Raw genomic sequence first — 17512 nt, forward strand, 5'->3', positions numbered from 1 at the left:
TGCTTATTAGTCTTTGTCAGTATGTGCTTTTTGCAAAGTGTCTCTGTGGCGCAATCGGTTAGTGTGTTCAGCTATTTATCAAAAGGTTGGTGGTTCAATCCCACCCAGGGACGTAATTGACGTTGTGATCAGATTTTGGTGATATTTAAGTAGACAAGTCAAAATTGCAAACCCCCTCTTATGGTATAGGGTACCTGGCCTTCTCTGATGTAATCAGAGTTAGATTTGATTAAGTGATTTTATAAAAAAACAGCTAGGAAGCACAATTTAGCAGTGGGTTGCAGAGAAAAAGAAAAATGCTGGCAGAAAAATCCAATTGAGTGATTAAACAGCTCTTCATTTTCTGGCTTTATTTTTATGATTACAAATTTGTTCTCTGAAAAGTGTCCACAAAGCCAAGTATCTGATTAACATCTTTGTAGGGATGGTTTTTCACCTATTACTAAATTAAACTTGCTTCATTGGAAAGGCAGCAAGATGCATCCTCATTTCAATATCTACGGAAATAATACAGGTTGACACCAGGAAACATTAACGCCACTGCATCTTTGCTGTTTTCTCATGTGGAAGTCTGTTTAATGTGACAACAAGGTGATATCTAATTAGCACACAGGTAAGGAATTAAGAAAATCTTTATTTAAGGGTGAAGATGTTTCTCACAAAATCGTTGCCCCAATGCATCATTGAAATTCAAGCTGGAAAGATGATTTTAATATATCACTTGTACATTTTGTATTGCTCTTCTGGTGACAATGTAGTTTGTTTTTGTCAATTACCATTTTAATAATCGGGTAAAGAAAATTAATTGGATTTTTGAAAGAAAACAATACTGTCAATATACTATTAAAACAAATTAAAATGGTAAAAGTTATTGTACTTTAAGTAAAAATAAAAGAGCAAAAATATCAATCCCAGTTTTGGATTACTTTAATTAACAAAAAAAAATGCATATAGCAGAGGATAGTTTCAATCTGCCTACCTCTGGGTTATGGACCCAGCATGCTTCCATTACAGTACTCTGCTGCACATGTAAGTGCAAAAGATCCTGAAGCACTCACTCATCATGGGAAAGTACCAATGTGTTTCTTCATTGGTTGATGGAAGAAACATCTTACAAAAACTCTCCACATTATTGACTTTTTAAAATGTTTCTAGGAATCGTTCTAGATGAATGCTTATTAGCCTTTGTCAGTAAGTACTTTTGCAAAGTGTCGCTGTGGCGCTATCAGTTAGTGTGTAAGGCTATTAACCAAAAGGTTGGTGGTTCAATCCCACCCAGGGACTTAATTGACCTTGTTATCAGATTTTGGTGATCTTTAAGTAGACAAGTCAAAATTTCAAACCCCCTGTTATGGTGTAGGGTACCTGGCCTTCTCTGATGTAATCAGAGTTAGATTTGATTCAGTGATTTTATAAAAACAGCTAGGAAGCACAATTTAGCAGTGGGTTGCAGAGAAAAATAAATATGCTGGCAGAAAAATCCAATTGAGTGATTAAACAGCTCTTCATTTTCTGGCTTTATTTTTATGCTAACAAATTTGTGCTCTGAAAAGTGTCCACAAAGCCAAGTATCTGATTAACACCTTTGTAGGGATGGTTTTTCACCTATTATTAAATTAAACTTGCTTCATTGGAAAGGCAGCAAGTGATGTCATCCAAGCAGTGGGTCAAAGTTGGCTTCAAACCTCGTCTGCTTATGAAAAGAGAAAAGGGGTATGCAGGGCATGGCGGCCTTTTGCGGTGCTTGGATGACCCCTAGTTAGCATTAAATAATGCAGTCGAGTTTCCCACATTTGGGGAAATCACAGGGGTCAGCATACCCAGAATGCAATGAATGAACCGCACCCTGGGAGAACAGTCTTCATGACCATGGTATCTCCTATGCAAAATAAGTATATTTTGGGATAGGGCTGGGGAGGGCCGCTGCTCAGGCACATCTCTGTCAAGTAAAGGAGATTCAACTGAGGCAGCACAAGGGAACTCTCATCTGGGGACAACAACTGCAGGGAGAACACATATTTTCAGATGAACATGGGAGGGCAGAAGGCTGCCTAATACTGAAGCACCCCCAAACAACAAACCAAATGCAACAACTAGTGCAAGCATTCCTGGGGGAAGGCCTGCAGCAGATGGATTTGCATATGGCGATGTCATCCAAGCAGTGGGTCAAAGTTGGCTTCAACCCTCGTCTGCATATGAAAAGAGAAAAGGGGCGTGCAGGGCATGGCGGCCTTTTGCGGCACTTGGATGACCCCTAGTTCGCATTAAACACCTCCACCCTCCGTCGGTGTGGGGCTCATGTTGGCTATGCCCCAGCCCCTGAAGGATTCAAGCTGATTTCTTGCAGCAGCTGGGCACTGTAACAGCTCCAGAGCTGCTCTGTAAGGCAAGTAAAAGGGTGTGGGCCCTGCAGCACTACCTGTAGTTCGCATTGTGCGAGACCCCTAGTTCGCATTAAACACCCCCACCCTCCTTCGGTGTGGGGCTCATGTTGGCCATGCCCCAGCCCCTGAAGCATTCACGCTGATTTCTTGCAGCAGCTGGGCACTGTAACAGCTCAAGAGCTGCTCTGTAAGGCAAGTAAAAGGGTGTGGGCCCTGCCGCACTACCTGTAGTTTGCATTGTGCATTGGAAGGCACAAAGTAAGCAGACGGGAGGAGAAGTCAGGATAGTGCACAAGGGTATAGACGGGAGGGGCTCAAGAAAAAAGAAGTGGAAACAGACAGCAAACTAGGCTTCCAATGCACAATGCAAACTACAGGTAGTGCTGCAGGGCCCACACCCTTTTACTTGCCTTACAGAGCAGCTCTGGAGCTGTTTAATCACTCAATTGGATTTTTCTGCCAGCATAATTTTTCTCTTACGTCCTAGAGGATGCTGGGGACTCCGTAAGGACCATGGGGGATAGACGGGCTCCGCAGGAGACATGGGCACTTTAAGAAATACTTTAGATCTTTGTGTGCACTGGCTCCTCCCTCTATGCCCCTCCTCCAGACCTCAGTTTACTACTGTGCCCAGAGGAGACTGGGTGCTTTTCAGGGAGCTCTTCTGAGTTTCCTGACAGAAAGTATATTTGTTAGATTTTTTTATTTTCAGGGAGCCTGCTGGCAACAGACTCCCTGCATCGAGTGGCGGAGGGGAGAGATGCACACCTACTTCTGTGAGTTGATAGGCTCTGCTTCTTAGGCTACTGTACAGCATTAGCTCCAGAGGGATCGGTACGCAGGTCTCACCCTCGCCGTCCGTCCCAGAGCCGTGCCGCCGTCCCCCTCGCAGAGCCGGAAGATAGAAGCCGGGTGAGTATGAGAAGAAAAGAAGACTTCAGAGGCGGCGGAAGACTTCATGATCTTCACTGAGGTAACGCACAGCAGTAAAGCTGTGCTCCATTGCTCCAATACACCTCACACACGGCAGTCAGTGTAAGGGTGAAGGGCGCAGGGGGGACGCCCTGGGCAGCAATATAGACCTCTCTTTGGCAAAATAAATATATATGCAGCTAGGCACTGTATATATATATAAGAGCCCCCGCCATTTTTTTACTATATTTGAGCGGGACAGAAGCCCGTCGCTGAGGGGGTGGGGCTTCTCCCTCAGCACTCACCAGCGCCATTTTCTCCACAGCACCGCTGAGGGGAAGCTCCACGGACTCTCCCCTGCTTATACCACGGTAGAAAGAGGGTCTTAAAGAAGAGGGGGGCACATAATTAGGCGCATATATATATGGAAATACAGCGCTACTGGGTAAACATAAAATTATTGTGTTTTTTTCCTGGGTCATATAGCGCTGGGGTGTGTGCTGGCATACTCTCTCTCTCTGTCTCTCCAAAGGGCCTTGTTGGGGAACTGTCCTCAGATAAGAGGATTCTCTGAGTGTATGGTGTGTCGGTACACGTGTGTCGACATGTCTGAGGTAGAAGGCTCTCGTAGAGAGGAGCAGGAGCAAATTAATGTGGTGTCTCCATCGACAACGCAGACACCTGACTGGATGGATATGTGGAATGTTTTAAGTGCTAATGTAAACTTATTACACAAGAGATTAGACAAAGCTGAAGCTAGGGAACAGTCAGGGAGTCAACCCATGCCTGTCCCTATGTCGCAGGGACCTTCGGGGTCTCAAAAGCGCCCACTATCCCAAATAGTTGACACAGATACCGACACAGATTCTGACTCCAGTGTCGACTACGATGATGCAAAGTTACAGCCAAAATTGGCTAAATGTATTCGATATATGATTATTGCAATAAAAGATGTTTTGCACATCACAGAGTCCCCTGTCCCTGACACGAGGGTACACATGTATAAGGGAAAGAAACCTGAGATAACCTTTCCCCCCTCACATGAGTTGAACGAATTATGTGAAAAAGCTTGGGAATCTCCAGACAAAAAGCTGCAGATTCCCAAAAGGATTCTTATGGCGTATCCTTTCCCGCCAATGGACAGGATACGGTGGGAATCCTCCCCTAGGGTGGATAAAGCATTGACACGCTTATCCAAAAAGGTAGCGCTGCCATCCCAGGATACGGCTACCATCAGGGACCCTGCTGACCGCAAGCAGGAGGTTACCCTAAAGTCCATTTACACACATTCTGGTACCTTACTCAGACCGGCAATTGCGTCGGCCGGGGTTGTAGCGCGGTGGCAGCATGGACAGATGCCTTATCAGCAGAGATTGAGACCCTAGATAAGGATGCTATGTTATTGACCATAGGGCATATAAAAGATGCTGTCCTATATATGAGAGATGCTCAAAGTGACATTAGTCTACTGGGTTCTAGAATAAACGCTATGTTGATTTCTGCTAGACGAGTCCTATGGACCCGGCAATGGACAGGTGATGCCGACTCAAAAAGGCATATGGAGGTTTTACCTTACAGGGGTGAGGAATTGTTTGGGGAAGGTCTCTCGGACCTAGTCTCCACAGCTACAGCTGGTAAATCAAATTTTTTGCCTTATATTCCCTCACAGCCTAAGAAAGCACCACATTATCAAATGCAGTCCTTTCGATCACAGAGAAACAAGAAAGTACGAGGTGCGTCCTTTCTTGACAGAGGTAAGGGCAGAGGGAAGAAGCTGCACAACACAGCTAGTTCCCAGGAACAGAAGTCCTCCCCGGCCTCTACAAAATCCACTGCATGATGCTGGGGCTCCACTAAAGGAGTCCGCCCAGTTGGGGGCACGTCTTCGAGTTTTCAGCCACATCTGGGTTCATTCGCAGGTGGATCCCTAGGCAATAGAAATTGTTTCTCAGGGTTACAAGCTGAAATTCGAAGAGGTGCCTCCTCGCCGGTTTTTCAAATCGGCCCTACCATCTTCTCCCCAGGAAAGGGAGATAGTGTTAAATGCAATTCACAAATTGTATCTTCAACATATGCAGATGAGGGTTCCAGCCAACTTTGGCCCACTGCTTGGATGACATCACCGTATGCAAATCCGTCTTCTGCAGACCTTCTCCCAGGAATGCTTGTACTAGTTGTTGCATTTGGTTTGTTGTTTGGGCGTGCTTCAGTATTAGGCAGCCTTCTGCCCTCCCATGTTCATCTGAAAATATGTGTTCTCCCGGCAGTTGTTGTCCCCAGATGAGAGTTCCCTTGTGCTGCCTCAGTTGAATCTCCTTTACTTGACAGAGATGTGCCTGAGCAGCGGCCCTCCCCAGCCCTATCTCAAATCATACTTATTTTGCATAGGAGATACCATGGTCATAAAGATTGTTCTCCCAGGGTGAGGTTCATTCATTGCATTCTGGGTATGCTGACCCCTGTGATTTCCCCAAATGTGGGAAACTCAACTGCATTATTTGTGGTAGTGGGGGACTTTGTTTGTGTTTTCCTCTGGTCAGCTCTGGTAAAAGTCAGATTTCTTTGTCTCAGATCTTCCTCTAGCCTTGTTCTTCATTCGAGAGTTCCATTGTGCTGCCTCAGTTTGATCTCCTTCACTTGACAGGGGGGTACCCGAGCAGCGACCCTCCCCAGCTCTAGCCCAACTCCTACATACCTGCCAGGTGAGATACTATGATCATGAAGGTGCTTCTCCCAGGGCAAGGCTCACCCATTGCACTCTGGGTGTGCTGCTCCTGCGATTTCCCCAAATGTGGGAAACTTGACTGCATAATTTGTGTTTCCCCTGGTCGGCTCTCGTATAATTCAGATCTCTTTGTCTCAGGTCTCTCTCCAGCCTAGTTTGCTGTCTGTTTCCACTTCTGTTTTCTTGAGCCGCTCCCTTCTATGCCCTTGCGCACTATCCTGACTTCTCCCGTCTGCTTACTTTGTGCCTTCCAACGCACAATGCGAACTACAGGTAGTGCTGCAGGGCCCACACCCTTTTACTTGCAGTACAGAGCAGCTCTGGAGCTGTTACAGTGCCCAGCTGCTGCAAGAAATCAGCTTGAATGCTTCAGGGGCTGGGGCATAGCCAACATGAGCCCCACACCGAAGGAGGGTGGAGGTATTTAATGCGAACTAGGGGTCATCCAAGCACCGCAAAAGGCCGCCATGCCCTGCATAACCCTTTTCTCTTTTCATATGCAGATGAGGGTTCCAGCCAACTTTGGCCCACTGCTTGGATGACATCACCGTATGCAAATCCGTCTTCTGCAGACCTTCTCCCAGGAATGCTTTTACTAGTTGTTACATTTGGTTTGTTGTTTGGGGGTGCTTCAGTATTAGGCAGCCTTCTGCCCTCCCATGTTCATCTGAAAATATGTGTTCTCCCTGCAGTTGTTGTCCCCAGATGAGAGTTCCCTTGTGCTGCCTCAGTTGAATCTCCTTTACTTGACAGGGATGTGCCTGAGCAGCGGCCCTCCCCAGCCCTATCCCAAATCATACTTATTTTGCATAGGAGATACCATGGTCATGAAGATTGTTCTCCCAGGGTGAGGTTCATTCATTGCATTCTGGGTATGCTGACCCCTGTGATTTCCCCAAATGTGGGAAACTCGACTGCATTAATTGTGGTAGTGGGGGACTGTGTTTGTGCTTTCCTCTGGTCAGCTCTGGTAAAAGACAGATTTCTTTGTCTCAGATCTTCCTCTAGCCTTGTTCTTTTTTCGAGAGTTTCCTTGTGCTGCCTCAGTTGGATCTCCTTCACTTGACAGGGGGGTGCCCGAGCAGCGACCCTCCCCATCTCTAGCCCAACTCCTACTTACCTGCCAGGTGAGATACTATGATCAGGAAGGTGCTTCTCCCAGGGCAAGGCTCACCCATTGCACTCTGGGTGTGCTGCACCTACGATTTCCCCAAATGTGGGACACTTGACTGCATAATTTGTGTTTCCTCTAGTCGGCTACTCGTATAATTCAGATCTCTTTGTCTCAGGTCTCTCTCCAGCCTAGTTTGCTGTCTGTTTCCACTTCTCTTTTCTTGAGCCGCTGCCTTCTATGCCCTTGTGCACTCTCCTGACTTCTCCTGTCTGCTTACTTTGTGCCTTCCAACGCACAATGCAAACTACAGGTAGTGCTGCAGGGACCACACCCTTTTACTTGCCTTTCAGAGCAGCTCTGGAGCTGTTACAGTGCCCAGCTGCTGCAAGAAATCAGCTTGAATGCTTCAGGGGCTGGGGCATAGCCAACATGAGCCCCACACCGACGGAGGGTGGAGGTGTTTAATGCGAACTAAGGGTCATCCAAGCGCCGCAAAAGGCCGCCATGCCCTGCATACCCCTTTTCTCTTTTCATATGCAGATGAGGGTTCCATTCAACTTTGGCCCACTGCTTGGATGACATCACCGTATGCAAATCCGTCTTCTGCAGACCTTCCCCCAGGAATGCTTGTACTAGTTGTTGCATTTGGTTTGTTGTTTGGGGTGCTTCAGTATTAGGCAGCCTTCTGCTCTCCCATGTTCATCTGAAAATATGTGTTCTCCCTGCAGTTGTTGTCCCCAGATGAGAGTTCCCTTGTGCTGCCTCAGTTGAATCTCCTTTACTTGACAGAGATGTGCCTGAGCAGCGGCCCTCCCCAGCCCTATCCCAAATCATACTTATTTTGCATAGGAGATACCATGGTCATGAAGATTGTTCTCCCAGGGTGAGGTTCATTCATTGCATTCTGGGTATGCTGACTCCTGTGATTTCCCCAAATGTGGGAAACTCGACTGCATTATTTGTGGTAGTGGGGGACTGTGTTTGTGCTTTCCTCTGGTCAGCTCTGGTAAAAGTCAGATTTCTTTGTCTCAGATCTTCCTCTAGCCTTGTTCTTTTTTTGAGAGTTTCCTTGTGCTGCCTCAGTTGGATCTCCTTCACTTGACAGGGGGGTGCCCGAGCAGCGACCCTCCCCAGCTCAAGCCCAACTCCTACTTACCTGCCAAGTGAGATACTATGATCAGGATGGTGCTTCTACCAGGGCAAGGCTCACCCATTGCACTCTGGGTGTGCTGCTCCTACGATTTCCCCAAATGTGGGACACTTGACTGCATAATTTGTGTTTCCTCTGGTCGGCTACTCGTATAATTCAGATCTCTTTGTCTCAGGTCTCTCTCCAGCCTAGTTTGCTGTCTGTTTCCACTTCTCTTTTCTTGAGCCCCTGCCTTCTATGCCCTTGTGCACTCTCCTGACTTCTCCTGTCTGCTTACTTTGTGCCTTCCAACGCACAATGCAAACTACAGGTAGTGCTGCAGGGCCAACACCCTTTTACTTGCCTTACAGAGCAGCTCTGGAGCTGTTACAGTGCCCAGCTGCTGCAAGAAATCAGCTTGAATGCTTCAGGGGCTGGGGCATAGCCAACATGAGCAGCAAGATGCAGCACTGGACTATTAGTAATGTACTGTTGTATGCTGAGCACCACAATGCAGCACAAGACAATGAGCAGTGATACTGAGCACTGATGAGGATACTACTGAGAACTGACACTGAGCAGGAGAGACACACTACTAGTATTACTGAGCAGCAATAAGTAACCACTGATACTGGGCACTGATATTGAGATTTCCACTGAGAGAACATAGCCACGTCCTCTCCGCTCTCTCTTCAATGCACGAGTAAAAATGGCGGCAACGCGCAGCTCTTTATATGGAATCCGAATCTCGCGAGAATCCGACAGCGGGATGATGACATTTTCCCTTGTTCAGGTTTTCCGAGTCAGGCGGGAACAACCGAGCCTGCCTCGGACCAGTGTAAACCACGTGGAGTTCGTCGGGAATTCGGTTCTCGGAGAACCGAACCCGCTCCTCTATATATACTATATTACTATGTTACTGTAGTATACAGAACACCACAATGCAATGAGCAGTGATAGTGAGCACTGATGAGGATACTAGAACTGACACTGAGCAGCAAGATGCAGCACTGGACTATTAGTAATGTACTGTAGTATGCTGAGCACCACAATGCAGCACAAGACAATGAGCAGTGATACTGAGCACTGATGAGGATACTACTGAGAACTGACACTGAGCAGGAGAGACACACTACTAGTATTACTGAGCAGCAATAAGTAACCACTGATACTGAGCACTGATATTGAGATTTTCACTGAGAGAACATAGCCACGTCCTCTCCGCTCTCTCTTCAATGCACGAGTAAAAATGGCAGCAACGCGCAGCTCTTTATATGGAATCCGAATCTCGCAAGAATCCGACAGCGGGATGATGACATTTTCCCTTGTTCAGGTTTTCCGAGTCAGGCGGGAACAACCGAGCCTGCCTCGGACCAGTGTAAACCACGTGGAGTTCGTGGGGAATTCGGTTCTCGGAGAACCGAACCCGCTCCTCTCTACCTTATACCCATCAATTTTTTTATTTTCAATCTAAGCCCCTGCAGTTTTCTGTAAGCATCTGCTTCGCTATGATGATCAACAAGTCACAAGGGCAAACACTCAGGGCTTGAGGCGTAGATCTTAGGACCAGCTGCTACAAGCATGGCAGAGGTGTCACTATCACTGGTGACACCCAGAGAGGTGGCGAGGGAGATTGTAATGCAGTGCGCGCAGATAAACAGCGCAATGGTAAAAAGGAGGCATGGTTTCATAGGTAGGGGCGTGGCCTGGTGGCCTGAATCTACATTTTGTTGCTCCGGGTGTCCCGGGGGTTGGGGACTGCACCCGGGGACTAGTGTGTGAGCTGTGCTGACTCCTGCACAGTGACAGGGCATGGCCACCCAGCATGACGCCTCCCTTCTTGACCATGCTGTAATTGCAGTCGCACTGCAGTTCAGCGTGATCATAAAAAATGGTGTAGGCTCCTGCTGGTGCAGGCTGTAGAGAAAAGCTGCTGTGACCACGCCCCCTGTGTCTCCTCCGTTGCAGACCCCATTTTGAAGCCGTGCCCCCGGACTAAGAGAAAAGTATGCCCTTGCGCACTATCCTGACTTCTCCTCCCGTCTGCTTAATTTGTGCCTTCCAACGCACAATGCGAACAACAGGTGGTGCTGCAGGGCCCACACCCTTTTACTTGCCTTACAGAACAGCTCTGGAGCTGTTACAGTGCCCAGCTGCTGCAAGAAATCAGCTTGAATGCTTCAGGGGATGGGGCATGGCCAACATGAGCCCCACACCAAAGGAGGGTGGGGGTGTTTAATGCGAACTAGGGGTCATCCAAGCACTGCAAAAGGCCGCCATGCCCTGCATGCCCCTTTTCTCTTTTCATATGCAGATGAGGGTTCCAGTCAACTTTGGCCCACTGCTTGGATAACATCACCGTATGCAAATCCGTCTGCTGCAGACCTTCCCCCAGGAGTGCTTGTACTAGTTGTTGCATATGGTTTGATATTTGATGGTGCTTCAGTATTAGGCAGCCTTCCGCCCTCCCATGTTCATCTGAAAAGATGTGGTCTCCCTGCAGTTGTTGTCCCCAGATGAGAGTTCCCTTGTGCTGCCTCAGTTGAATCTCCTTTACTTGACAGAGATGTGCCTGAGCAGCGGCCCTCACCAGCCCTATCCCAAATCATACTTATTTTGCATAGGAGATACCATGGTCATGATGATTGTTCTCCCAGGGTGAGGTTCATTCATTGCATTCTGGGTATGCTGACCCCTGTGATTTTCCCAAATGTGGGAAACTCGACTGCATTATTTGTGGTAGTGGGGGACTGTGTTTGTGCTTTCCTCTGGTCAGCTCTGGTAAAAGTCAGATTTCATTGTCTCAGATCTTCCTCTAGCCTTGTTCTTCTTTCGAGAGTTCCCTGGTGCTGCCTCAGTTGGATCTCCTTCACTTCACAGGGGGGAACCCGAGCAGCGACCCTCCCCAGCTCTAGCCCAACTCCTACTTACCTGCCAGGTGAGATACTATGATCATGAAGGTGCTTCTCCCAGGGCAAGGCTCAACCATTGCACTCTGGGTGTGCTGCTCCTGCGATTTCCCCAAATGTGGGAAACTTGACTGCATAATTTGTGTTTCCCCTCGTCGGCTCTCGTATAATTCAGATCTCTTTGTCTCAGGTCTCTCTCCAGCCTAGTTTGCTGTCTGTTTCCACTTCTCTTTTCTTGAGCCGCTCCCTTCTATGCCCTTGCGCACTATCCTGACTTCTCCCGTCTGCTTACTTCGTGCCTTCCAACGCACAATGCGAACTACAGGTAGTGCTGCAGGGCCCACACCCTTTTACTTGCCTTACAGAGTAGCTCTGGAGCAGTTACAGTGCCCAGCTGCTGCAAGAAATCAGCTTGAATGCTTCAGGGGCTGGGGCATAGCCAACATGAGCCCCACACCGAAGGAGGGTGGAGGTGTGTAATGCGAACTAGGGGTCATCCAAGCGCTGCAAAAGGCCGCCATGCCCTGCACGCCCCTGTTCTCTTTTCATATGCAGACGAGGGTTGAAGCCAACTTTGACCCACTGCTTGGATGACATCACCATATGCAAATCCATCTGCTGCAGGCCTTCCCCCAGGAATGCTTGCACTAGTTGTTGCATTTGGTTTGTTGTTTGGGGGTGCTTCAGCATTAGGCAGCCTTCTGCCCTCACATGTTCATCTGAAAATATGTTTTCTCCCTGCAGTTGTTGTCCCCAGATGAGAGTTCCCTTGTGCTGCCTCAGTTGAATCTCCTTTACTTGACAGAGATGTGCATGAGCAGCGGCCCTCCCCAGCCCTATTCCAAATCATACTTATTTTGCATAGGAGATACCATGGTCATGAAGATTGTTCTCCCAGGGTGAGGTTCATTCATTGCATTTTGGGTATGCTGACCCCTGTGATTTCCCCAAATGTGGGAAACTTGACTGCATTATTTGTGGTAGTGGTGGACTGTGTTTGTGCTTTCCTCTGGTCAGCTCTGGTAAAAGTCAGATTTCTTTGTCTCAGATTTTCCTCTAGCCTTGTTCTTCTTTCGAGAGTTCCATTGTGCTGCCTCAGTTGGATCTCCTTCACTTTACAGGGGGGTACCCGGGCAGCGACCCTCCCCAGCTCTAGCCCAACTCCTACTTACCTGCCAGGTGAGATACTATGATCATGAAGGTGCTTCTCCCAGGGCAAGGCTCACCCATTGCACTCTGGGTGTGCTGCCCCTGCGATTTCCCCAAATGTGGGAAACTTGACTGCATAATTTGTGTTTCCCCTGGTCGGCTCTCGTATAATTCAGATCTATTTGTCTCAGGTCTCTCTCCAGCCTAGTTTGCTGTCTGTTTCCACTTCTCTTTTCTTCAGCCGCTCCCTTCTATACCCTTGTGCACTATCCTGACTTCTCCTCCCGTCTGCTTACTTTGTGCCTTCCAATGCACAATGCAAACTACAGGTAGTGCTGCAGGGCCCACACCCTTTTACTTGCCTTACAGAGCAGCTCTGGAGCTGTTACAGTGCCCAGCTGCTGCAAGAAATCAGCTTGAATGCTTCAGGGGATGGGGCATGGCCAACATGAGCCCCACACCAAAGGAGGGGGGAGGTGTTTAATGCGAACTAGGGGTCATCCAAGCACTGCAAAAGGCCGCCATGCCCTGCATGCCCCTTTTCTCTTTTCATATGCAGATGAGGGTTCCAGTCAACTTTGGCCCACTGCTTGGATAACATCACCGTATGCAAATCCATCTGCTGCAGACCTTCCCCCAGGAGTGCTTGTACTAGTTGTTGCATATGGTTTGATATTTGATGGTGCTTCAGTATTAGGCAGACTTCCGCCCTCCCATGTTCATCTGAAAAGATGTGGTCTCCCTGCAGTTGTTGTCCCCAGATGAGAGTTCACTTGTGCTGCCTCAGTTGAATCTCCTTTACTTGACAGAGATGTGCCTGAGCAGCGGCCCTCACCAGCCCTATCCCAAATCATACTTATTTTGCATAGGAGACACCATGGTCATGAAGATTGTTCTCCCAGGGTGAGGTTCATTCATTGCATTCTGGGTATGCTGACCCCTGTGATTTTCCCAAATGTGGGAAACTCGACTGCATTATTTGTGGTAGTGGGGGACTGTGTTTGTGCTTTCCTCTGGTCAGCTCTGGTAAAAGTCAGATTTCATTGTCTCAGATCTTCCTCTAGCCTTGTTCTTCTTTCGAGAGTTCCCTGGTGCTGCCTCAGTTGGATCTCCTTCACTTCACAGGGGGGAACCCGAGCAGCGACCCTCCCCAGCTCTAGCCCAACTCCTACTTACCTGCCAGGTGAGATACTATGATCATGAAGGTGCTTCTCCCAGGGCAAGGCTCAACCATTGCACTCTGGGTGTGCTGCTCCTGCGATTTCCCCAAATGTGGGAAACTTGACTGCATAATTTGTGTTTCCCCTCGTCGGCTCTCGTATAATTCAGATCTCTTTGTCTCAGGTCTCTCTCCAGCCTAGTTTGCTGTCTGTTTCCACTTCTCTTTTCTTCAGCCGCTCCCTTCTATACCCTTGTGCACTATCCTGACTTCTCCTCCCGTCTGCTTACTTTGTGCCTTCCAATGCACAATGCAAACTACAGGTAGTGCTGCAGGGCCCACACCCTTTTACTTGCCTTACAGAGCAGCTCTGGAGCTGTTACAGTGCCCAGCTGCTGCAAGAAATCAGCTTGAATGCTTCAGGGGCTGGGGCATAGCCAACATGAGCCCCACACCAAAGGAGGGTGGAGGTGTTTAATGCAAACTAGGGGTCAGCCAAGCGCCGCAAAAGGCCACCATGCCCTGCACGCCCCTTTTCTCTTTTCATATGCAGACGAGGGTTGAAGCCAACTTTGACCCACTGCTTGGATGACATCACCATATGCAAATCCATCTGCGGCAGGCCTTCCCCCAGGAATGCTTGCACTAGTTGTTGCATTTGGTTTGTTGTTTGGGGGTGCTTCAGTATTAGGCAGCCTTCTGCCCTCCCATGTTCATCTGAAAATATATGTTCTCCCTGCAGTTGTTGTCCCAAGATGAGAGTTCCCTTGTGCTGCCTCAGTTGAATCTCCTTTAATTGACAGAGATGTGCATGAGCAGCGGCCCTCCCCAGCCCTATTCCAAATCATACTTATTTTGCATAGAAGATACCATGGTCATGAAGATTTTTCTCCCAGGGTGAGGTTCATTCATTGCATTTTGGGTATGCTGACCCCTGTGATTTCCCCAAATGTGGGAAACTTGACTGCATTATTTGTGGTAGTGGGAGACTGTGTTTGTGCTTTCCTCTGGTCAGCTCTGGTAAAAGTCAGATTTCTTTGTCTCAGATTTTCCTTTAGCCTTGTTCTTCTTTCGAGAGTTCCCTTGTGCTGCCTCAGTTGGATCTCCTTCACTTTACAGGGGGGTACCCGAGCAGCGACCCTCCCCAGCTCTAGCCCAACTCCTACTTACCTGCCAGGTGAGATACTATGATCATGAAGGTGCTTCTCCCAGGGCAAGGCTCACCCATTGTACTCTGGGTGTGCTGCTCCTGCGATTTCCCCAAATGTGGGAAACTTGACTGCATAATTTGTGTTTCCCCTGGTTGGCTCTCGTATAATTCAGATCTCTTTGTCTCAGGTCTCTCTCCAGCCTAGTTTGCTGTCTGTTTCCACTTCTCTTTTCTTCAGCCGCTCCCTTCTATACCCTTGTGCACTATCCTGACTTCTCCTCCCGTCTGCTTACTTTGTGCCTTCCAATGAACAATGCAAACTACAGGTAGTGCTGCAGGGCCCACACCCTTTTACTTGCCTTACAGAGCAGCTCTGGAGCTGTTACAGTGCCCAGCTGCTGCAAGAAATCAGCTTGAATGCTTCAGGGGCTGGGGCATAGGCAACATGAGCCCCACACCGAAGGAGGGTGGAGGTGTTTAATGCAAACTAGGGGTCAGACAAGCGCCGCAAAAGGCCACCATGCCCTGCACGCCCCTTTTCTGTTTTCATATGCAGACGAGGGTTGAAGCCAACTTTGACCCACTGCTTGGATGACATCACCATATGCAAATCCGTCTTCTGCAGAACTTCCCCCAGGAATGCTTGCACTAGTTGTTGCATTTGGTTTGTTGTTTGGGGGTGCTTCAGTATTAGGCAGCCTTCTGCCCTCCCATGTTCATCTGAAAATATGTGTTCTCCCTGCAGTTGTTGTCCCCAGATGAGAGTTCCCTTGTGCTGCCTCAGTTGAATCTCCTTAACTTGACAGAGATGTGCCTGAGCAGCGGCCCTCCCCAGCTCTATCCCAAATCATACTTATTTTGCATAGGAGATACCATGGTCATGAAGATTATTCTCCCAGGGTGAGGTTCATTCATTGCATTCTGGGTATGCTGACCCCTGTGATTTCCCCAAATGTGGGAAACTCGACTGCTTTATTTGTGGTAGTGGGGGACTGTGTTTGTGTTTTCCTCTGGTCAGCTCTGGTAAAAGTCAGATTTCTTTGTTTCAGATCTTCCTCTAGCCTTGTTCTTCTTTCGAGAGTTCCCTTGTGCTGCCTCAGTTGGATCTCCTTCACTTGACAGGGGGGTGCCCAAGCAAAGACCCTCCCCAGCTCTAGCCCAACTCCTACTTACCTGCCAGGTGAGATACTATGATCATGAAGGTGCTTCTCCCAGGGCAAGGCTCACCCATTGCACTCTGGGTGTGCTGCCCCTGCGATTTCACCAAATGTGGGAAACTTGACTGCATAATTTGTGTTTCCCCTGGTCGGCTCTCGTATAATTCAGATCTCTTTGTCTCAGGTCTCTCTCCAACCTAGTTTGCTGTCTGTTTCCACTTCTCTTTTCTTCAGCCGCTCCCTTCTATACCCTTGTGCACTATCCTGACTTCTCCTCCCGTCTGCTTACTTTGTGCCTTCCAATGCACAATGCAAACTACAGGTAGTGCTGCAGGGCCCACACCCTTTTACTTGCCTTACAGAGCAGCTCTGGAGCTGTTACAGTACCCAGCTGCTGCAAGAAATCTGCTTGAATGCTTCAGGGGATGGGGCATGGCCAACATGAGCCCCACACCAAAGGAGGGTGGAGGTGTTTAATGCGAACTAGGGGTCATCCAAGCACCGCAAAAGGCCGCCATGCCCTGCATGCCCCTTTTCTCTTTTCATATGCAGACGAGGGATGAAGCCAACTTTGACCCACTGCTTGGATGACATCACCGTATGCAAATCCATCTGCGGCAGGCCTTCCCCCAGGAATGCTTGCACTAGTTGTTGCATTTGGTTTGTTGTTTGGGGGTGCTTCAGTATTAGGCAGCCTTCTGCCCTCCCATGTTCATCTGAAAATATATGTTCTCCCTGCAGTTGTTGTCCCCAGATGAGAGTTCCCTTGTGCTGCCTCAGTTGAATCTCATTTACTTGACAGAGATGTGCATGAGCAGCGGCCCTCCCCAGCCCTATTCCAAATCATACTTATTTTGCATAGGAGATACCATGGTCATGAAGATTTTTCTCCCAGGGTGATGTTCATTCATTGCATTTTGGGTATGCTGACCCCTGTGATTTCCCCAAATGTGGGAAACTCAACTGCATTATTTGTGGTAGTGGGGGACTGTGTTTGTGCTTTCCTCTGGTCAGCTCTAGTAAAAGTCAGATTTCTTTGTCTCAGATTTTCCTCTAGCCTTGTTCTTCTTTCGAGAGTTCCCTTGTGCTGCCTTAGTTGGATCTCCTTCACTTTACAGGGGGGTACCCGAGCAGCGACCCTCCCCAGCTCTAGCCCAACTCCTACTTACCTGCCAGGTGAGATACTATGATCATGAAGGTGCTTCTCCCAGGGCAAGGCTCACCCATTGTACTCTGGGTGTGCTGCTCCTGCGATTTCCCCAAATGTGGGAAACTTGACTGCATAATTTGTGTTTCCCCTAGTCGGCTCTCGTATAATTCAGATCTCTTTGTCTCAGGTCTCTCTCCAGCCTAGTTTGCTGTCTGTTTCCACTTCTCTTTTCTTCAGCCGCTCCCTTCTATACCCTTGTGCACTATCCTGACTTCTCCTCCCGTCTGCTTACTTTGTGCCTTCCAATGCACAATGCAAACTACAGGTAGTGCTGCAGGGCCCACACCCTTTTACTTGCCTTACAGAGCAGCTCTGGAGCTGCTACAGTGCCCAGCTGCTGCAAGAAATCAGCTTGAATGCTTCAGGGGCTGGGGCATAGCCAACATCAGCCCCACACCAAAGGAGGGTGGAGGTGTTTAATGCAAACTAGGGGTCAGTCAAGCGCCGCAAAAGGCCACCATGCCCTGCACGCCCCTTTTCTGTTTTCATATGCAGACGAGGGTTGAAGCCAACT

General features: G+C 48.5%; 15 non-coding genes and 4 pseudogenes across 15 annotated transcripts; 18 read left to right on the top strand and 1 right to left on the bottom strand.

Annotated features, from left to right (window-relative positions):
• Positions 1–1717: 1717 nt before the first annotated feature.
• Positions 1718–1896, bottom strand: LOC135008355 (U1 spliceosomal RNA; annotated as a pseudogene).
• Positions 1897–5667: 3771 nt separating this feature from the next.
• LOC135008008 (U1 spliceosomal RNA) lies at positions 5668–5831 on the top strand. The gene has a single exon (XR_010207827.1). It is a non-coding gene; the product is annotated as a U1 spliceosomal RNA (small nuclear RNA).
• Positions 5832–5983: 152 nt separating this feature from the next.
• On the top strand, positions 5984–6146 carry LOC135008238 (U1 spliceosomal RNA). Its single transcript, XR_010208049.1, has one exon. It is a non-coding gene; the product is annotated as a U1 spliceosomal RNA (small nuclear RNA).
• Positions 6147–6817: 671 nt separating this feature from the next.
• LOC135007982 (U1 spliceosomal RNA) lies at positions 6818–6981 on the top strand. Its single transcript, XR_010207801.1, has one exon. It is a non-coding gene; the product is annotated as a U1 spliceosomal RNA (small nuclear RNA).
• Positions 6982–7133: 152 nt separating this feature from the next.
• On the top strand, positions 7134–7297 carry LOC135008330 (U1 spliceosomal RNA). The gene has a single exon (XR_010208110.1). It is a non-coding gene; the product is annotated as a U1 spliceosomal RNA (small nuclear RNA).
• A 670-nt stretch (positions 7298–7967) lies between these two features.
• LOC135007977 (U1 spliceosomal RNA) lies at positions 7968–8131 on the top strand. The gene has a single exon (XR_010207796.1). It is a non-coding gene; the product is annotated as a U1 spliceosomal RNA (small nuclear RNA).
• Positions 8132–8283: 152 nt separating this feature from the next.
• On the top strand, positions 8284–8447 carry LOC135008361 (U1 spliceosomal RNA). Its single transcript, XR_010208129.1, has one exon. It is a non-coding gene; the product is annotated as a U1 spliceosomal RNA (small nuclear RNA).
• Positions 8448–10871: 2424 nt separating this feature from the next.
• Positions 10872–11035, top strand: LOC135007958 (U1 spliceosomal RNA). The gene has a single exon (XR_010207779.1). It is a non-coding gene; the product is annotated as a U1 spliceosomal RNA (small nuclear RNA).
• Positions 11036–11187: 152 nt separating this feature from the next.
• On the top strand, positions 11188–11323 carry LOC135008275 (U1 spliceosomal RNA; annotated as a pseudogene).
• Positions 11324–12021: 698 nt separating this feature from the next.
• On the top strand, positions 12022–12185 carry LOC135008014 (U1 spliceosomal RNA). Its single transcript, XR_010207834.1, has one exon. It is a non-coding gene; the product is annotated as a U1 spliceosomal RNA (small nuclear RNA).
• A 152-nt stretch (positions 12186–12337) lies between these two features.
• Positions 12338–12500, top strand: LOC135008167 (U1 spliceosomal RNA). The gene has a single exon (XR_010207983.1). It is a non-coding gene; the product is annotated as a U1 spliceosomal RNA (small nuclear RNA).
• A 674-nt stretch (positions 12501–13174) lies between these two features.
• Positions 13175–13338, top strand: LOC135007941 (U1 spliceosomal RNA). Its single transcript, XR_010207763.1, has one exon. It is a non-coding gene; the product is annotated as a U1 spliceosomal RNA (small nuclear RNA).
• Positions 13339–13490: 152 nt separating this feature from the next.
• LOC135008276 (U1 spliceosomal RNA) lies at positions 13491–13626 on the top strand (annotated as a pseudogene).
• Positions 13627–14327: 701 nt separating this feature from the next.
• On the top strand, positions 14328–14491 carry LOC135008106 (U1 spliceosomal RNA). The gene has a single exon (XR_010207923.1). It is a non-coding gene; the product is annotated as a U1 spliceosomal RNA (small nuclear RNA).
• Positions 14492–14643: 152 nt separating this feature from the next.
• On the top strand, positions 14644–14806 carry LOC135008230 (U1 spliceosomal RNA). Its single transcript, XR_010208041.1, has one exon. It is a non-coding gene; the product is annotated as a U1 spliceosomal RNA (small nuclear RNA).
• A 674-nt stretch (positions 14807–15480) lies between these two features.
• Positions 15481–15644, top strand: LOC135008040 (U1 spliceosomal RNA). The gene has a single exon (XR_010207859.1). It is a non-coding gene; the product is annotated as a U1 spliceosomal RNA (small nuclear RNA).
• A 152-nt stretch (positions 15645–15796) lies between these two features.
• LOC135008306 (U1 spliceosomal RNA) lies at positions 15797–15959 on the top strand. The gene has a single exon (XR_010208089.1). It is a non-coding gene; the product is annotated as a U1 spliceosomal RNA (small nuclear RNA).
• Positions 15960–16633: 674 nt separating this feature from the next.
• On the top strand, positions 16634–16797 carry LOC135007984 (U1 spliceosomal RNA). The gene has a single exon (XR_010207803.1). It is a non-coding gene; the product is annotated as a U1 spliceosomal RNA (small nuclear RNA).
• Positions 16798–16949: 152 nt separating this feature from the next.
• Positions 16950–17084, top strand: LOC135008255 (U1 spliceosomal RNA; annotated as a pseudogene).
• The last annotated feature ends 428 nt before the right edge of the window (positions 17085–17512 follow it).

Source organism: Pseudophryne corroboree, unplaced genomic scaffold, assembly GCF_028390025.1.
Source record: "Pseudophryne corroboree isolate aPseCor3 unplaced genomic scaffold, aPseCor3.hap2 scaffold_222, whole genome shotgun sequence".
Taxonomy (NCBI): domain Eukaryota; kingdom Metazoa; phylum Chordata; class Amphibia; order Anura; family Myobatrachidae; genus Pseudophryne; species Pseudophryne corroboree.